Source organism: Elephas maximus, chromosome 11 (assembly GCF_024166365.1).
Source record: "Elephas maximus indicus isolate mEleMax1 chromosome 11, mEleMax1 primary haplotype, whole genome shotgun sequence".
NCBI classification, from domain to species: Eukaryota; Metazoa; Chordata; class Mammalia; order Proboscidea; family Elephantidae; genus Elephas; species Elephas maximus.
Genome location: NC_064829.1, coordinates 109,154,108 through 109,173,034, shown reverse-complemented (window position 1 = coordinate 109,173,034; position 18,927 = coordinate 109,154,108).

Below are 18,927 nucleotides of genomic sequence, written 5' to 3'. Positions count from 1 at the left end.
AGAAGCTCCTTGTGACTGCGCACAGGAGGCTCTGCCTTTCATATAAGTAGCAGTGCCCTGAGTCTGCTCTGACGCAGAAAGAGCTCCTGGCCAATTGAGCTTTGCCACCGTGCCCAGTGCTCTTTTCAGAAGACTGTATCATTTTCAAATATATACACAATGCAAAAAGAGTTATCACCTTTATCCTTATTGAAGTTTTTTTTTTCTTGTTCTAAAATAGGTAGATAATGCAAGCTATGTGAATTCAAAGTTTCTCATTATACGATTCAAATATCATCTCTCTGGAAAAATAGATTTCTATCTTTATTGATCAGCCTTGACAAACTTTTCCAAGAGTATTCTGGATTATAGAACGACTGAGAAGTATCTCCTATTTCTTTTAAAATAAGACGATATTCGGAAGACAAAGAAGAGCGATCATGTAATAATTGCTAATTATGATAGAGCAAGGAAAAAATTATCACTTCTTTTTCTTCTCTGTATTTTTGTTTCATTTTGAAAACACAGACAACACAAAAAGAATAACTTTTATCCATTTGAAAAATTTTTATTGCCTTGAAATACATGATAATGCAAGCTTTTTCAACTTTCTCATTCTACAATTCAGTTATCACCAGTTTGGGAAATAGGTTTCTATCTTTGTTGATTGACAAACTTTTCCCAAAGCACTCTGTTGTATGATAGTACAATTAGGAAATATCTCTTATATATTCTCACTGAGATTATATGCCATAAAAAAAGAATGATCAAGCAATAATGGATAATTAGGAATAAAAACTAGAACAAGGAAAAATTATCACCTTTTTTCTTTTTTGTAGTTTTTTATTCTTGTAAAAAATACAGTAGCTCAAAAAGAATTACCACTTTCAGCCTTTTTAAAAAATAGTACAAGACCTCTCTTCTTTCTTCGCCTCATTGTTATCTTATTAAAACAAATCATTATATTCCTACTCGTTCGGTGTAAGTAATAGTATAATGTGATCACTTCTTTGCTTACGGCATCTCGTCTCACGAAGACGAATCCAGGGATTTCATAATAGTTCTGCAATCTTGCTCAATGCCAGCGTAAGACTCTGTTTAATTAGATACATAAGCAGTGTATTTAAGATGTTCATTGACAGGTTCTTTATATGTATAACTAATTTTTCGGGTACAAGTTTGCTTGCCATCTCCATGAGAAATGTAGCAAGAGAAGACGTTATAAAATCCTTGGCTGTATCTTTAAAGAAAATAGTGCAATCCTGGAAAAACATGGTTTCTCACTTTGGTGCTCACACCGAGAAGCTCCTTGTGACTGCGCACAGGAGGCTCTGCCTTTCATATAAGTAGCAGTGCCCTGAGTCTGCTCTGACGCAGAAAGAGCTCCTGGCCAATTGAGCTTTGCCACCGTGCCCAGTGCTCTTTTCAGAAGACTGTATCATTTTCAAATATATACACAATGCAAAAAGAGTTATCACCTTTATCCTTACTGAAGTTTTTTTTTTCTTGTTCTAAAATAGGTAGATAATGCAAGCTATGTGAATTCAAAGTTTCTCATTATACGATTCAAATATCATCTCTCTGGAAAAATAGATTTCTATCTTTATTGATCAGCCTTGACAAACTTTTCCAAGAGTATTCTGGATTATAGAACGACTGAGAAGTATCTCCTATTTCTTTTAAAATAAGACGATATTCGGAAGACAAAGAAGAGCGATCATGTAATAATTGCTAATTATGATAGAGCAAGGAAAAAATTATCACTTCTTTTTCTTCTCTGTATTTTTGTTTCATTTTGAAAACACAGACAACACAAAAAGAATAACTTTTATCCATTTGAAAAATTTTTATTGCCTTGAAATACATGATAATGCAAGCTTTTTCAACTTTCTCATTCTACAATTCAGTTATCACCAGTTTGGGAAATAGGTTTCTATCTTTGTTGATTGACAAACTTTTCCCAAAGCACTCTGTTGTATGATAGTACAATTAGGAAATATCTCTTATATATTCTCACTGAGATTATATGCCATAAAAAAAGAATGATCAAGCAATAATGGATAATTAGGAATAAAAACTAGAACAAGGAAAAATTATCACCTTTTTTCTTTTTTGTAGTTTTTTATTCTTGTAAAAAATACAGTAGCTCAAAAAGAATTACCACTTTCAGCCTTTTTAAAAAATAGTACAAGACCTCTCTTCTTTCTTCGCCTCATTGTTATCTTATTAAAACAAATCATTATATTCCTACTCGTTCGGTGTAAGTAATAGTATAATGTGATCACTTCTTTGCTTACGGCATCTCGTCTCACGAAGACGAATCCAGGGATTTCATAATAGTTCTGCAATCTTGCTCCATGCCAGCGTAAGACTCTGTTTAATTAGATACATAAGCAGTGTATTTAAGATGTTCATTGACAGGTTCTTTATATGTATAACTAATTTTTCGGGTACAAGTTTGCTTGCCATCTCCATGAGAAATGTAGCAAGAGAAGACGTTATAAAATCCTTGGCTGTATCTTTAAAGAAAATAGTGCAATCCTGGAAAAACATGGTTTCTCACTTTGGTGCTCACACCGAGAAGCTCCTTGTGACTGCGCACAGGAGGCTCTGCCTTTCATATAAGTAGCAGTGCCCTGAGTCTGCTCTGACGCAGAAAGAGCTCCTGGCCAATTGAGCTTTGCCACCGTGCCCAGTGCTCTTTTCAGAAGACTGTATCATTTTCAAATATATACACAATGCAAAAAGAGTTATCACCTTTATCCTTACTGAAGTTTTTTTTTTCTTGTTCTAAAATAGGTAGATAATGCAAGCTATGTGAATTCAAAGTTTCTCATTATACGATTCAAATATCATCTCTCTGGAAAAATAGATTTCTATCTTTATTGATCAGCCTTGACAAACTTTTCCAAGAGTATTCTGGATTATAGAACGACTGAGAAGTATCTCCTATTTCTTTTAAAATAAGACGATATTCGGAAGACAAAGAAGAGCGATCATGTAATAATTGCTAATTATGATAGAGCAAGGAAAAAATTATCACTTCTTTTTCTTCTCTGTATTTTTGTTTCATTTTGAAAACACAGACAACACAAAAAGAATAACTTTTATCCGTTTGAAAAATTTTTATTGCCTTGAAATACATGATAATGCAAGCTTTTTCAACTTTCTCATTCTACAATTCAGTTATCACCAGTTTGGGAAATAGGTTTCTATCTTTGTTGATTGACAAACTTTTCCCAAAGCACTCTGTTGTATGATAGTACAATTAGGAAATATCTCTTATATATTCTCACTGAGATTATATGCCATAAAAAAAGAATGATCAAGCAATAATGGATAATTAGGAATAAAAACTAGAACAAGGAAAAATTATCACCTTTTTTCTTTTTTGTAGTTTTTTATTCTTGTAAAAAATACAGTAGCTCAAAAAGAATTACCACTTTCAGCCTTTTTAAAAAATAGTACAAGACCTCTCTTCTTTCTTCGCCTCATTGTTATCTTATTAAAACAAATCATTATATTCCTACTCGTTCGGTGTAAGTAATAGTATAATGTGATCACTTCTTTGCTTACGGCATCTCGTCTCACGAAGACGAATCCAGGGATTTCATAATAGTTCTGCAATCTTGCTCCATGCCAGCGTAAGACTCTGTTTAATTAGATACATAAGCAGTGTATTTAAGATGTTCATTGACAGGTTCTTTATATGTATAACTAATTTTTCGGGTACAAGTTTGCTTGCCATCTCCATGAGAAATGTAGCAAGAGAAGACGTTATAAAATCCTTGGCTGTATCTTTAAAGAAAATAGTGCAATCCTGGAAAAACATGGTTTCTCACTTTGGTGCTCACACCGAGAAGCTCCTTGTGACTGCGCACAGGAGGCTCTGCCTTTCATATAAGTAGCAGTGCCCTGAGTCTGCTCTGACGCAGAAAGAGCTCCTGGCCAATTGAGCTTTGCCACCGTGCCCAGTGCTCTTTTCAGAAGACTGTATCATTTTCAAATATATACACAATGCAAAAAGAGTTATCACCTTTATCCTTACTGAAGTTTTTTTTTTCTTGTTCTAAAATAGGTAGATAATGCAAGCTATGTGAATTCAAAGTTTCTCATTATACGATTCAAATATCATCTCTCTGGAAAAATAGATTTCTATCTTTATTGATCAGCCTTGACAAACTTTTCCAAGAGTATTCTGGATTATAGAACGACTGAGAAGTATCTCCTATTTCTTTTAAAATAAGACGATATTCGGAAGACAAAGAAGAGCGATCATGTAATAATTGCTAATTATGATAGAGCAAGGAAAAAATTATCACTTCTTTTTCTTCTCTGTATTTTTGTTTCATTTTGAAAACACAGACAACACAAAAAGAATAACTTTTATCCATTTGAAAAATTTTTATTGCCTTGAAATACATGATAATGCAAGCTTTTTCAACTTTCTCATTCTACAATTCAGTTATCACCAGTTTGGGAAATAGGTTTCTATCTTTGTTGATTGACAAACTTTTCCCAAAGCACTCTGTTGTATGATAGTACAATTAGGAAATATCTCTTATATATTCTCACTGAGATTATATGCCATAAAAAAAGAATGATCAAGCAATAATGGATAATTAGGAATAAAAACTAGAACAAGGAAAAATTATCACCTTTTTTCTTTTTTGTAGTTTTTTATTCTTGTAAAAAATACAGTAGCTCAAAAAGAATTACCACTTTCAGCCTTTTTAAAAAATAGTACAAGACCTCTCTTCTTTCTTCGCCTCATTGTTATCTTATTAAAACAAATCATTATATTCCTACTCGTTCGGTGTAAGTAATAGTATAATGTGATCACTTCTTTGCTTACGGCATCTCGTCTCACGAAGACGAATCCAGGGATTTCATAATAGTTCTGCAATCTTGCTCCATGCCAGCGTAAGACTCTGTTTAATTAGATACATAAGCAGTGTATTTAAGATGTTCATTGACAGGTTCTTTATATGTATAACTAATTTTTCGGGTACAAGTTTGCTTGCCATCTCCATGAGAAATGTAGCAAGAGAAGACGTTATAAAATCCTTGGCTGTATCTTTAAAGAAAATAGTGCAATCCTGGAAAAACATGGTTTCTCACTTTGGTGCTCACACCGAGAAGCTCCTTGTGACTGCGCACAGGAGGCTCTGCCTTTCATATAAGTAGCAGTGCCGTGAGTCTGCTCTGACGCAGAAAGAGCTCCTGGCCAACTGAGCTTTGCCACCGTGCCCAGTGCTCTTTTCAGAAGACTGTATCATTTTCAAATATATACACAATGCAAAAAGAGTTATCACCTTTATCCTTATTGAAGTTTTTTTTTTCTTGTTCTAAAATAGGTAGAAAATGCAAGCTATGTGAATTCAAAGTTTCTCATTATACGATTCAAATATCATCTCTCTGGAAAAATAGATTTCTATCTTTATTGATCAGCCTTGACAAACTTTTCCAAGAGTATTCTGGATTATAGAACGACTGAGAAGTATCTCCTATTTCTTTTAAAATAAGACGATATTCGGAAGACAAAGAAGAGCGATCATGTAATAATTGCTAATTATGATAGAGCAAGGAAAAAATTATCACTTCTTTTTCTTCTCTGTATTTTTGTTTCATTTTGAAAACACAGACAACACAAAAAGAATAACTTTTATCCATTTGAAAAATTTTTATTGCCTTGAAATACATGATAATGCAAGCTTTTTCAACTTTCTCATTCTACAATTCAGTTATCACCAGTTTGGGAAATAGGTTTCTATCTTTGTTGATTGACAAACTTTTCCCAAAGCACTCTGTTGTATGATAGTACAATTAGGAAATATCTCTTATATATTCTCACTGAGATTATATGCCATAAAAAAAGAATGATCAAGCAATAATGGATAATTAGGAATAAAAACTAGAACAAGGAAAAATTATCACCTTTTTTCTTTTTTGTAGTTTTTTATTCTTGTAAAAAATACAGTAGCTCAAAAAGAATTACCACTTTCAGCCTTTTTAAAAAATAGTACAAGACCTCTCTTCTTTCTTCGCCTCATTGTTATCTTATTAAAACAAATCATTATATTCCTACTCGTTCGGTGTAAGTAATAGTATAACGTGATCACTTCTTTGTTTACGGCATCTCGTCTCACGAAGACGAATCCAGGTATTTCATAATAGTTCTGCAATCCTGCTCCATGCCAGCGTAAGACTCTGTTTAATTAGATACATAAGCAGTGTATTTAAGATGTTCATTGACAGGTTCTTTATATGTATAACTAAGTTTTCGGGTACAAGTTTGCTTGCCATCTCCATGAGAAATGTAGCAAGAGAAGACGTTATAAAATCCTTGGCTGTATCTTTAAAGAAAATAGTGCAATCCTGGAAAAACATGGTTTCTCACTTTGGTGCTCACACCGAGAAGCTCCTTGTGACTGCGCACAGGAGGCTCTGCCTTTCATATAAGTAGCAGTGCCCTGAGTCTGCTCTGACGCAGAAAGAGCTCCTGGCCAATTGAGCTTTGCCACCGTGCCCAGTGCTCTTTTCAGAAGACTGTATCATTTTCAAATATATACACAATGCAAAAAGAGTTATCACCTTTATCCTTACTGAAGTTTTTTTTTTCTTGTTCTAAAATAGGTAGATAATGCAAGCTATGTGAATTCAAAGTTTCTCATTATACGATTCAAATATCATCTCTCTGGAAAAATAGATTTCTATCTTTATTGATCAGCCTTGACAAACTTTTCCAAGAGTATTCTGGATTATAGAACGACTGAGAAGTATCTCCTATTTCTTTTAAAATAAGACGATATTCGGAAGACAAAGAAGAGCGATCATGTAATAATTGCTAATTATGATAGAGCAAGGAAAAAATTATCACTTCTTTTTCTTCTCTGTATTTTTGTTTCATTTTGAAAACACAGACAACACAAAAAGAATAACTTTTATCCGTTTGAAAAATTTTTATTGCCTTGAAATACATGATAATGCAAGCTTTTTCAACTTTCTCATTCTACAATTCAGTTATCACCAGTTTGGGAAATAGGTTTCTATCTTTGTTGATTGACAAACTTTTCCCAAAGCACTCTGTTGTATGATAGTACAATTAGGAAATATCTCTTATATATTCTCACTGAGATTATATGCCATAAAAAAAGAATGATCAAGCAATAATGGATAATTAGGAATAAAAACTAGAACAAGGAAAAATTATCACCTTTTTTCTTTTTTGTAGTTTTTTATTCTTGTAAAAAATACAGTAGCTCAAAAAGAATTACCACTTTCAGCCTTTTTAAAAAATAGTACAAGACCTCTCTTCTTTCTTCGCCTCATTGTTATCTTATTAAAACAAATCATTATATTCCTACTCGTTCGGTGTAAGTAATAGTATAATGTGATCACTTCTTTGCTTACGGCATCTCGTCTCACGAAGACGAATCCAGGGATTTCATAATAGTTCTGCAATCTTGCTCCATGCCAGCGTAAGACTCTGTTTAATTAGATACATAAGCAGTGTATTTAAGATGTTCATTGACAGGTTCTTTATATGTATAACTAATTTTTCGGGTACAAGTTTGCTTGCCATCTCCATGAGAAATGTAGCAAGAGAAGACGTTATAAAATCCTTGGCTGTATCTTTAAAGAAAATAGTGCAATCCTGGAAAAACATGGTTTCTCAGTTTGGTGCTCACACCGAGAAGCTCCTTGTGACTGCGCACAGGAGGCTCTGCCTTTCATATAAGTAGCAGTGCCGTGAGTCTGCTCTGACGCAGAAAGAGCTCCTGGCCAACTGAGCTTTGCCACCGTGCCCAGTGCTCTTTTCAGAAGACTGTATCATTTTCAAATATATACACAATGCAAAAAGAGTTATCACCTTTATCCTTATTGAAGTTTTTTTTTTCTTGTTCTAAAATAGGTAGATAATGCAAGCTATGTGAATTCAAAGTTTCTCATTATACGATTCAAATATCATCTCTCTGGAAAAATAGATTTCTATCTTTATTGATCAGCCTTGACAAACTTTTCCAAGAGTATTCTGGATTATAGAACGACTGAGAAGTATCTCCTATTTCTTTTAAAATAAGACGATATTCGGAAGACAAAGAAGAGCGATCATGTAATAATTGCTAATTATGATAGAGCAAGGAAAAAATTATCACTTCTTTTTCTTCTCTGTATTTTTGTTTCATTTTGAAAACACAGACAACACAAAAAGAATAACTTTTATCCATTTGAAAAATTTTTATTGCCTTGAAATACATGATAATGCAAGCTTTTTCAACTTTCTCATTCTACAATTCAGTTATCACCAGTTTGGGAAATAGGTTTCTATCTTTGTTGATTGACAAACTTTTCCCAAAGCACTCTGTTGTATGATAGTACAATTAGGAAATATCTCTTATATATTCTCACTGAGATTATATGCCATAAAAAAAGAATGATCAAGCAATAATGGATAATTAGGAATAAAAACTAGAACAAGGAAAAATTATCACCTTTTTTCTTTTTTGTAGTTTTTTATTCTTGTAAAAAATACAGTAGCTCAAAAAGAATTACCACTTTCAGCCTTTTTAAAAAATAGTACAAGACCTCTCTTCTTTCTTCGCCTCATTGTTATCTTATTAAAACAAATCATTATATTCCTACTCGTTCGGTGTAAGTAATAGTATAACGTGATCACTTCTTTGTTTACGGCATCTCGTCTCACGAAGACGAATCCAGGTATTTCATAATAGTTCTGCAATCCTGCTCCATGCCAGCGTAAGACTCTGTTTAATTAGATACATAAGCAGTGTATTTAAGATGTTCATTGACAGGTTCTTTATATGTATAACTAATTTTTCGGGTACAAGTTTGCTTGCCATCTCCATGAGAAATGTAGCAAGAGAAGACGTTATAAAATCCTTGGCTGTATCTTTAAAGAAAATAGTGCAATCCTGGAAAAACATGGTTTCTCAGTTTGGTGCTCACACCGAGAAGCTCCTTGTGACTGCGCACAGGAGGCTCTGCCTTTCATATAAGTAGCAGTGCCGTGAGTCTGCTCTGACGCAGAAAGAGCTCCTGGCCAATTGAGCTTTGCCACCGTGCCCAGTGCTCTTTTCAGAAGACTGTATCATTTTCAAATATATACACAATGCAAAAAGAGTTATCACCTTTATCCTTATTGAAGTTTTTTTTTTCTTGTTCTAAAATAGGTAGATAATGCAAGCTCTGTGAATTCAAAGTTTCTCATTATAGGATTCAAATATCATCTCTCTGGAAAAATAGATTTCTATCTTTATTGATCAGCCTTGACAAACTTTTCCAAGAGTATTCTGGATTATAGAACGACTGAGAAGTATCTCCTATTTCTTTTAAAATAAGACGATATTCGGAAGACAAAGAAGAGCGATCATGTAATAATTGCTAATTATGATAGAGCAAGGAAAAAATTATCACTTCTTTTTCTTCTCTGTATTTTTGTTTCATTTTGAAAACACAGACAACACAAAAAGAATAACTTTTATCCATTTGAAAAATTTTTATTGCCTTGAAATACATGATAATGCAAGCTTTTTCAACTTTCTCATTCTACAATTCAGTTATCACCAGTTTGGGAAATAGGTTTCTATCTTTGTTGATTGACAAACTTTTCCCAAAGCACTCTGTTGTATGATAGTACAATTAGGAAATATCTCTTATATATTCTCACTGAGATTATATGCCATAAAAAAAGAATGATCAAGCAATAATGGATAATTAGGAATAAAAACTAGAACAAGGAAAAATTATCACCTTTTTTCTTTTTTGTAGTTTTTTATTCTTGTAAAAAATACAGTAGCTCAAAAAGAATGACCACTTTCAGCCTTTTTAAAAAATAGTACAAGACCTCTCTTCTTTCTTCGCCTCATTGTTATCTTATTAAAACAAATCATTATATTCCTACTCGTTCGGTGTAAGTAATAGTATAATGTGATCACTTCTTTGTTTACGGCATCTCGTCTCACGAAGACGAATCCAGGGATTTCATAATAGTTCTGCAATCTTGCTCCATGCCAGCGTAAGACTCTGTTTAATTAGATACATAAGCAGTGTATTTAAGATGTTCATTGACAGGTTCTTTATATGTATAACTAATTTTTCGGGTACAAGTTTGCTTGCCATCTCCATGAGAAATGTAGCAAGAGAAGACGTTATAAAATCCTTGGCTGTATCTTTAAAGAAAATAGTGCAATCCTGGAAAAACATGGTTTCTCAGTTTGGTGCTCACACCGAGAAGCTCCTTGTGACTGCGCACAGGAGGCTCTGCCTTTCATATAAGTAGCAGTGCCGTGAGTCTGCTCTGACGCAGAAAGAGCTCCTGGCCAATTGAGCTTTGCCACCGTGCCCAGTGCTCTTTTCAGAAGACTGTATCATTTTCAAATATATACACAATGCAAAAAGAGTTATCACCTTTATCCTTATTGAAGTTTTTTTTTTCTTGTTCTAAAATAGGTAGAAAATGCAAGCTATGTGAATTCAAAGTTTCTCATTATACGATTCAAATATCATCTCTCTGGAAAAATAGATTTCTATCTTTATTGATCAGCCTTGACAAACTTTTCCAAGAGTATTCTGGATTATAGAACGACTGAGAAGTATCTCCTATTTCTTTTAAAATAAGACGATATTCGGAAGACAAAGAAGAGCGATCATGTAATAATTGCTAATTATGATAGAGCAAGGAAAAAATTATCACTTCTTTTTCTTCTCTGTATTTTTGTTTCATTTTGAAAACACAGACAACACAAAAAGAATAACTTTTATCCATTTGAAAAATTTTTATTGCCTTGAAATACATGATAATGCAAGCTTTTTCAACTTTCTCATTCTACAATTCAGTTATCACCAGTTTGGGAAATAGGTTTCTATCTTTGTTGATTGACAAACTTTTCCCAAAGCACTCTGTTGTATGATAGTACAATTAGGAAATATCTCTTATATATTCTCACTGAGATTATATGCCATAAAAAAAGAATGATCAAGCAATAATGGATAATTAGGAATAAAAACTAGAACAAGGAAAAATTATCACCTTTTTTCTTTTTTGTAGTTTTTTATTCTTGTAAAAAATACAGTAGCTCAAAAAGAATTACCACTTTCAGCCTTTTTAAAAAATAGTACAAGACCTCTCTTCTTTCTTCGCCTCATTGTTATCTTATTAAAACAAATCATTATATTCCTACTCCTTCGGTGTAAGTAATAGTATAACGTGATCACTTCTTTGTTTACAGCATCTCGTCTCACGAAGACGAATCCAGGTATTTCATAATAGTTCTGCAATCCTGCTCCATGCCAGCGTAAGACTCTGTTTAATTAGATACATAAGCAGTGTATTTAAGATGTTCATTGACAGGTTCTTTATATGTATAACTAAGTTTTTGGGTACAAGTTTGCTTGCCATCTCCATGAGAAATGTAGCAAGAGAAGACGTTATAAAATCCTTGGCTGTATCTTTAAAGAAAATAGTGCAATCCTGGAAAAACATGGTTTCTCACTTTGGTGCTCACACCGAGAAGCTCCTTGTGACTGCGCACAGGAGGCTCTGCCTTTCATATAAGTAGCAGTGCCCTGAGTCTGCTCTGACGCAGAAAGAGCTCCTGGCCAATTGAGCTTTGCCACCGTGCCCAGTGCTCTTTTCAGAAGACTGTATCATTTTCAAATATATACACAATGCAAAAAGAGTTATCACCTTTATCCTTATTGAAGTTTTTTTTTTCTTGTTCTAAAATAGGTAGATAATGCAAGCTATGTGAATTCAAAGTTTCTCATTATACGATTCAAATATCATCTCTCTGGAAAAATAGATTTCTATCTTTATTGATCAGCCTTGACAAACTTTTCCAAGAGTATTCTGGATTATAGAACGACTGAGAAGTATCTCCTATTTCTTTTAAAATAAGACGATATTCGGAAGACAAAGAAGAGCGATCATGTAATAATTGCTAATTATGATAGAGCAAGGAAAAAATTATCACTTCTTTTTCTTCTCTGTATTTTTGTTTCATTTTGAAAACACAGACAACACAAAAAGAATAACTTTTATCCATTTGAAAAATTTTTATTGCCTTGAAATACATGATAATGCAAGCTTTTTCAACTTTCTCATTCTACAATTCAGTTATCACCAGTTTGGGAAATAGGTTTCTATCTTTGTTGATTGACAAACTTTTCCCAAAGCACTCTGTTGTATGATAGTACAATTAGGAAATATCTCTTATATATTCTCACTGAGATTATATGCCATAAAAAAAGAATGATCAAGCAATAATGGATAATTAGGAATAAAAACTAGAACAAGGAAAAATTATCACCTTTTTTCTTTTTTGTAGTTTTTTATTCTTGCAAAAAATACAGTAGCTGAAAAAGAATTACCACTTTCAGCCTTTTTAAAAAATAGTACAAGACCTCTCTTCTTTCTTCGCCTCATTGTTATCTTATTAAAACAAATCATTATATTCCTACTCGTTCGGTGTAAGTAATAGTATAATGTGATCACTTCTTTGCTTACGGCATCTCGTCTCACGAAGACGAATCCAGGGATTTCATAATAGTTCTGCAATCTTGCTCCATGCCAGCGTAAGACTCTGTTTAATTAGATACATAAGCAGTGTATTTAAGATGTTCATTGACAGGTTCTTTATATGTATAACTAATTTTTCGGGTACAAGTTTGCTTGCCATCTCCATGAGAAATGTAGCAAGAGAAGACGTTATAAAATCCTTGGCTGTATCTTTAAAGAAAATAGTGCAATCCTGGAAAAACATGGTTTCTCACTTTGGTGCTCACACCGAGAAGCTCCTTGTGACTGCGCACAGGAGGCTCTGCCTTTCATATAAGTAGCAGTGCCGTGAGTCTGCTCTGACGCAGAAAGAGCTCCTGGCCAACTGAGCTTTGCCACCGTGCCCAGTGCTCTTTTCAGAAGACTGTATCATTTTCAAATATATACACAATGCAAAAAGAGTTATCACCTTTATCCTTATTGAAGTTTTTTTTTTCTTGTTCTAAAATAGGTAGAAAATGCAAGCTATGTGAATTCAAAGTTTCTCATTATACGATTCAAATATCATCTCTCTGGAAAAATAGATTTCTATCTTTATTGATCAGCCTTGACAAACTTTTCCAAGAGTATTCTGGATTATAGAACGACTGAGAAGTATCTCCTATTTCTTTTAAAATAAGACGATATTCGGAAGACAAAGAAGAGCGATCATGTAATAATTGCTAATTATGATAGAGCAAGGAAAAAATTATCACTTCTTTTTCTTCTCTGTATTTTTGTTTCATTTTGAAAACACAGACAACACAAAAAGAATAACTTTTATCCATTTGAAAAATTTTTATTGCCTTGAAATACATGATAATGCAAGCTTTTTCAACTTTCTCATTCTACAATTCAGTTATCACCAGTTTGGGAAATAGGTTTCTATCTTTGTTGATTGACAAACTTTTCCCAAAGCACTCTGTTGTATGATAGTACAATTAGGAAATATCTCTTATATATTCTCACTGAGATTATATGCCATAAAAAAAGAATGATCAAGCAATAATGGATAATTAGGAATAAAAACTAGAACAAGGAAAAATTATCACCTTTTTTCTTTTTTGTAGTTTTTTATTCTTGTAAAAAATACAGTAGCTCAAAAAGAATTACCACTTTCAGCCTTTTTAAAAAATAGTACAAGACCTCTCTTCTTTCTTCGCCTCATTGTTATCTTATTAAAACAAATCATTATATTCCTACTCGTTCGGTGTAAGTAATAGTATAACGTGATCACTTCTTTGTTTACGGCATCTCGTCTCACGAAGACGAATCCAGGTATTTCATAATAGTTCTGCAATCCTGCTCCATGCCAGCGTAAGACTCTGTTTAATTAGATACATAAGCAGTGTATTTAAGATGTTCATTGACAGGTTCTTTATATGTATAACTAAGTTTTCGGGTACAAGTTTGCTTGCCATCTCCATGAGAAATGTAGCAAGAGAAGACGTTATAAAATCCTTGGCTGTATCTTTAAAGAAAATAGTGCAATCCTGGAAAAACATGGTTTCTCACTTTGGTGCTCACACCGAGAAGCTCCTTGTGACTGCGCACAGGAGGCTCTGCCTTTCATATAAGTAGCAGTGCCCTGAGTCTGCTCTGACGCAGAAAGAGCTCCTGGCCAATTGAGCTTTGCCACCGTGCCCAGTGCTCTTTTCAGAAGACTGTATCATTTTCAAATATATACACAATGCAAAAAGAGTTATCACCTTTATCCTTACTGAAGTTTTTTTTTTCTTGTTCTAAAATAGGTAGATAATGCAAGCTATGTGAATTCAAAGTTTCTCATTATACGATTCAAATATCATCTCTCTGGAAAAATAGATTTCTATCTTTATTGATCAGCCTTGACAAACTTTTCCAAGAGTATTCTGGATTATAGAACGACTGAGAAGTATCTCCTATTTCTTTTAAAATAAGACGATATTCGGAAGACAAAGAAGAGCGATCATGTAATAATTGCTAATTATGATAGAGCAAGGAAAAAATTATCACTTCTTTTTCTTCTCTGTATTTTTGTTTCATTTTGAAAACACAGACAACACAAAAAGAATAACTTTTATCCGTTTGAAAAATTTTTATTGCCTTGAAATACATGATAATGCAAGCTTTTTCAACTTTCTCATTCTACAATTCAGTTATCACCAGTTTGGGAAATAGGTTTCTATCTTTGTTGATTGACAAACTTTTCCCAAAGCACTCTGTTGTATGATAGTACAATTAGGAAATATCTCTTATATATTCTCACTGAGATTATATGCCATAAAAAAAGAATGATCAAGCAATAATGGATAATTAGGAATAAAAACTAGAACAAGGAAAAATTATCACCTTTTTTCTTTTTTGTAGTTTTTTATTCTTGTAAAAAATACAGTAGCTCAAAAAGAATTACCACTTTCAGCCTTTTTAAAAAATAGTACAAGACCTCTCTTCTTTCTTCGCCTCATTGTTATCTTATTAAAACAAATCATTATATTCCTACTCGTTCGGTGTAAGTAATAGTATAATGTGATCACTTCTTTGCTTACGGCATCTCGTCTCACGAAGACGAATCCAGGGATTTCATAATAGTTCTGCAATCTTGCTCCATGCCAGCGTAAGACTCTGTTTAATTAGATACATAAGCAGTGTATTTAAGATGTTCATTGACAGGTTCTTTATATGTATAACTAATTTTTCGGGTACAAGTTTGCTTGCCATCTCCATGAGAAATGTAGCAAGAGAAGACGTTATAAAATCCTTGGCTGTATCTTTAAAGAAAATAGTGCAATCCTGGAAAAACATGGTTTCTCAGTTTGGTGCTCACACCGAGAAGCTCCTTGTGACTGCGCACAGGAGGCTCTGCCTTTCATATAAGTAGCAGTGCCGTGAGTCTGCTCTGAGGCAGAAAGAGCTCCTGGCCAACTGAGCTTTGCCACCGTGCCCAGTGCTCTTTTCAGAAGACTGTATCATTTTCAAATATATACACAATGCAAAAAGAGTTATCACCTTTATCCTTATTGAAGTTTTTTTTTTCTTGTTCTAAAATAGGTAGAAAATGCAAGCTATGTGAATTCAAAGTTTCTCATTATACGATTCAAATATCATCTCTCTGGAAAAATAGATTTCTATCTTTATTGATCAGCCTTGACAAACTTTTCCAAGAGTATTCTGGATTATAGAACGACTGAGAAGTATCTCCTATTTCTTTTAAAATAAGACGATATTCGGAAGACAAAGAAGAGCGATCATGTAATAATTGCTAATTATGATAGAGCAAGGAAAAAATTATCACTTCTTTTTCTTCTCTGTATTTTTGTTTCATTTTGAAAACACAGACAACACAAAAAGAATAACTTTTATCCATTTGAAAAATTTTTATTGCCTTGAAATACATGATAATGCAAGCTTTTTCAACTTTCTCATTCTACAATTCAGTTATCACCAGTTTGGGAAATAGGTTTCTATCTTTGTTGATTGACAAACTTTTCCCAAAGCACTCTGTTGTATGATAGTACAATTAGGAAATATCTCTTATATATTCTCACTGAGATTATATGCCATAAAAAAAGAATGATCAAGCAATAATGGATAATTAGGAATAAAAACTAGAACAAGGAAAAATTATCACCTTTTTTCTTTTTTGTAGTTTTTTATTCTTGTAAAAAATACAGTAGCTCAAAAAGAATTACCACTTTCAGCCTTTTTAAAAAATAGTACAAGACCTCTCTTCTTTCTTCGCCTCATTGTTATCTTATTAAAACAAATCATTATATTCCTACTCGTTCGGTGTAAGTAATAGTATAACGTGATCACTTCTTTGTTTACGGCATCTCGTCTCACGAAGACGAATCCAGGTATTTCATAATAGTTCTGCAATCCTGCTCCATGCCAGCGTAAGACTCTGTTTAATTAGATACATAAGCAGTGTATTTAAGATGTTCATTGACAGGTTCTTTATATGTATAACTAATTTTTCGGGTACAAGTTTGCTTGCCATCTCCATGAGAAATGTAGCAAGAGAAGACGTTATAAAATCCTTGGCTGTATCTTTAAAGAAAATAGTGCAATCCTGGAAAAACATGGTTTCTCAGTTTGGTGCTCACACCGAGAAGCTCCTTGTGACTGCGCACAGGAGGCTCTGCCTTTCATATAAGTAGCAGTGCCGTGAGTCTGCTCTGACGCAGAAAGAGCTCCTGGCCAATTGAGCTTTGCCACCGTGCCCAGTGCTCTTTTCAGAAGACTGTATCATTTTCAAATATATACACAATGCAAAAAGAGTTATCACCTTTATCCTTATTGAAGTTTTTTTTTTCTTGTTCTAAAATAGGTAGATAATGCAAGCTCTGTGAATTCAAAGTTTCTCATTATAGGATTCAAATATCATCTCTCTGGAAAAATAGATTTCTATCTTTATTGATCAGCCTTGACAAACTTTTCCAAGAGTATTCTGGATTATAGAACGACTGAGAAGTATCTCCTATTTCTTTTAAAATAAGACGATATTCGGAAGACAAAGAAGAGCGATCATGTAATAATTGCTAATTATGATAGAGCAAGGAAAAAATTATCACTTCTTTTTCTTCTCTGTATTTTTGTTTCATTTTGAAAACACAGACAACACAAAAAGAATAACTTTTATCCATTTGAAAAATTTTTATTGCCTTGAAATACATGATAATGCAAGCTTTTTCAACTTTCTCATTCTACAATTCAGTTATCACCAGTTTGGGAAATAGGTTTCTATCTTTGTTGATTGACAAACTTTTCCCAAAGCACTCTGTTGTATGATAGTACAATTAGGAAATATCTCTTATATATTCTCACTGAGATTATATGCCATAAAAAAAGAATGATCAAGCAATAATGGATAATTAGGAATAAAAACTAGAACAAGGAAAAATTATCACCTTTTTTCTTTTTTGTAGTTTTTTATTCTTGTAAAAAATACAGTAGCTCAAAAAGAATGACCACTTTCAGCCTTTTTAAAAAATAGTACAAGACCTCTCTTCTTTCTTCGCCTCATTGTTATCTTATTAAAACAAATCATTATATTCCTACTCGTTCGGTGTAAGTAATAGTATAATGTGATCACTTCTTTGTTTACGGCATCTCGTCTCACGAAGACGAATCCAGGGATTTCATAATAGTTCTGCAATCTTGCTCCATGCCAGCGTAAGACTCTGTTTAATTAGATACATAAGCAGTGTATTTAAGATGTTCATTGACAGGTTCTTTATATGTATAACTAATTTTTCGGGTACAAGTTTGCTTGCCATCTCCATGAGAAATGTAGCAAGAGAAGACGTTATAAAATCCTTGGCTGTATCTTTAAAGAAAATAGTGCAATCCTGGAAAAACATGGTTTCTCAGTTTGGTGCTCACACCGAGAAGCTCCTTGTGACTGCGCACAGGAGGCTCTGCCTTTCATATAAGTAGCAGTGCCGTGAGTCTGCTCTGACGCAGAAAGAGCTCCTGGCCAATTGAGCTTTGCCACCGTGCCCAGTGCTCTTTTCAGAAGACTGTATCATTTTCAAATATATACACAATGCAAAAAGAGTTATCACCTTTATCCTTATTGAAGTTTTTTTTTTCTTGTTCTAAAATAGGTAGAAAATGCAAGCTATGTGAATTCAAAGTTTCTCATTATACGATTCAAATATCATCTCTCTGGAAAAATAGATTTCTATCTTTATTGATCAGCCTTGACAAACTTTTCCAAGAGTATTCTGGATTATAGAACGACTGAGAAGTATCTCCTATTTCTTTTAAAATAAGACGATATTCGGAAGACAAAGAAGAGCGATCATGTAATAATTGCTAATTATGATAGAGCAAGGAAAAAATTATCACTTCTTTTTCTTCTCTGTATTTTTGTTTCATTTTGAAAACACAGACAACACAAAAAGAATAACTTTTATCCATTTGAAAAATTTTTATTGCCTTGAAATACATGATAATGCAAGCTTTTTCAACTTTCTCATTCTACAATTCAGTTATCACCAGTTTGGGAAATAGGTTTCTATCTTTGTTGATTGACAAACTTTTCCCAAAGCACTCTGTTGTATGATAGTACAATTAGGAAATATCTCTTATATATTCTCACTGAGATTATATGCCATAAAAAAAGAATGATCAAGCAATAATGGATAATTAGGAATAAAAACTAGAACAAGGAAAAATTATCACCTTTTTTCTTTTTTGTAGTTTTTTATTCTTGTAAAAAATACAGTAGCTCAAAAAGAATTACCACTTTCAGCCTTTTTAAAAAATAGTACAAGACCTCTCTTCTTTCTTCGCCTCATTGTTATCTTATTAAAACAAATCATTATATTCCTACTCCTTCGGTGTAAGTAATAGTATAACGTGATCACTTCTTTGTTTACGGCATCTCGTCTCACGAAGACGAA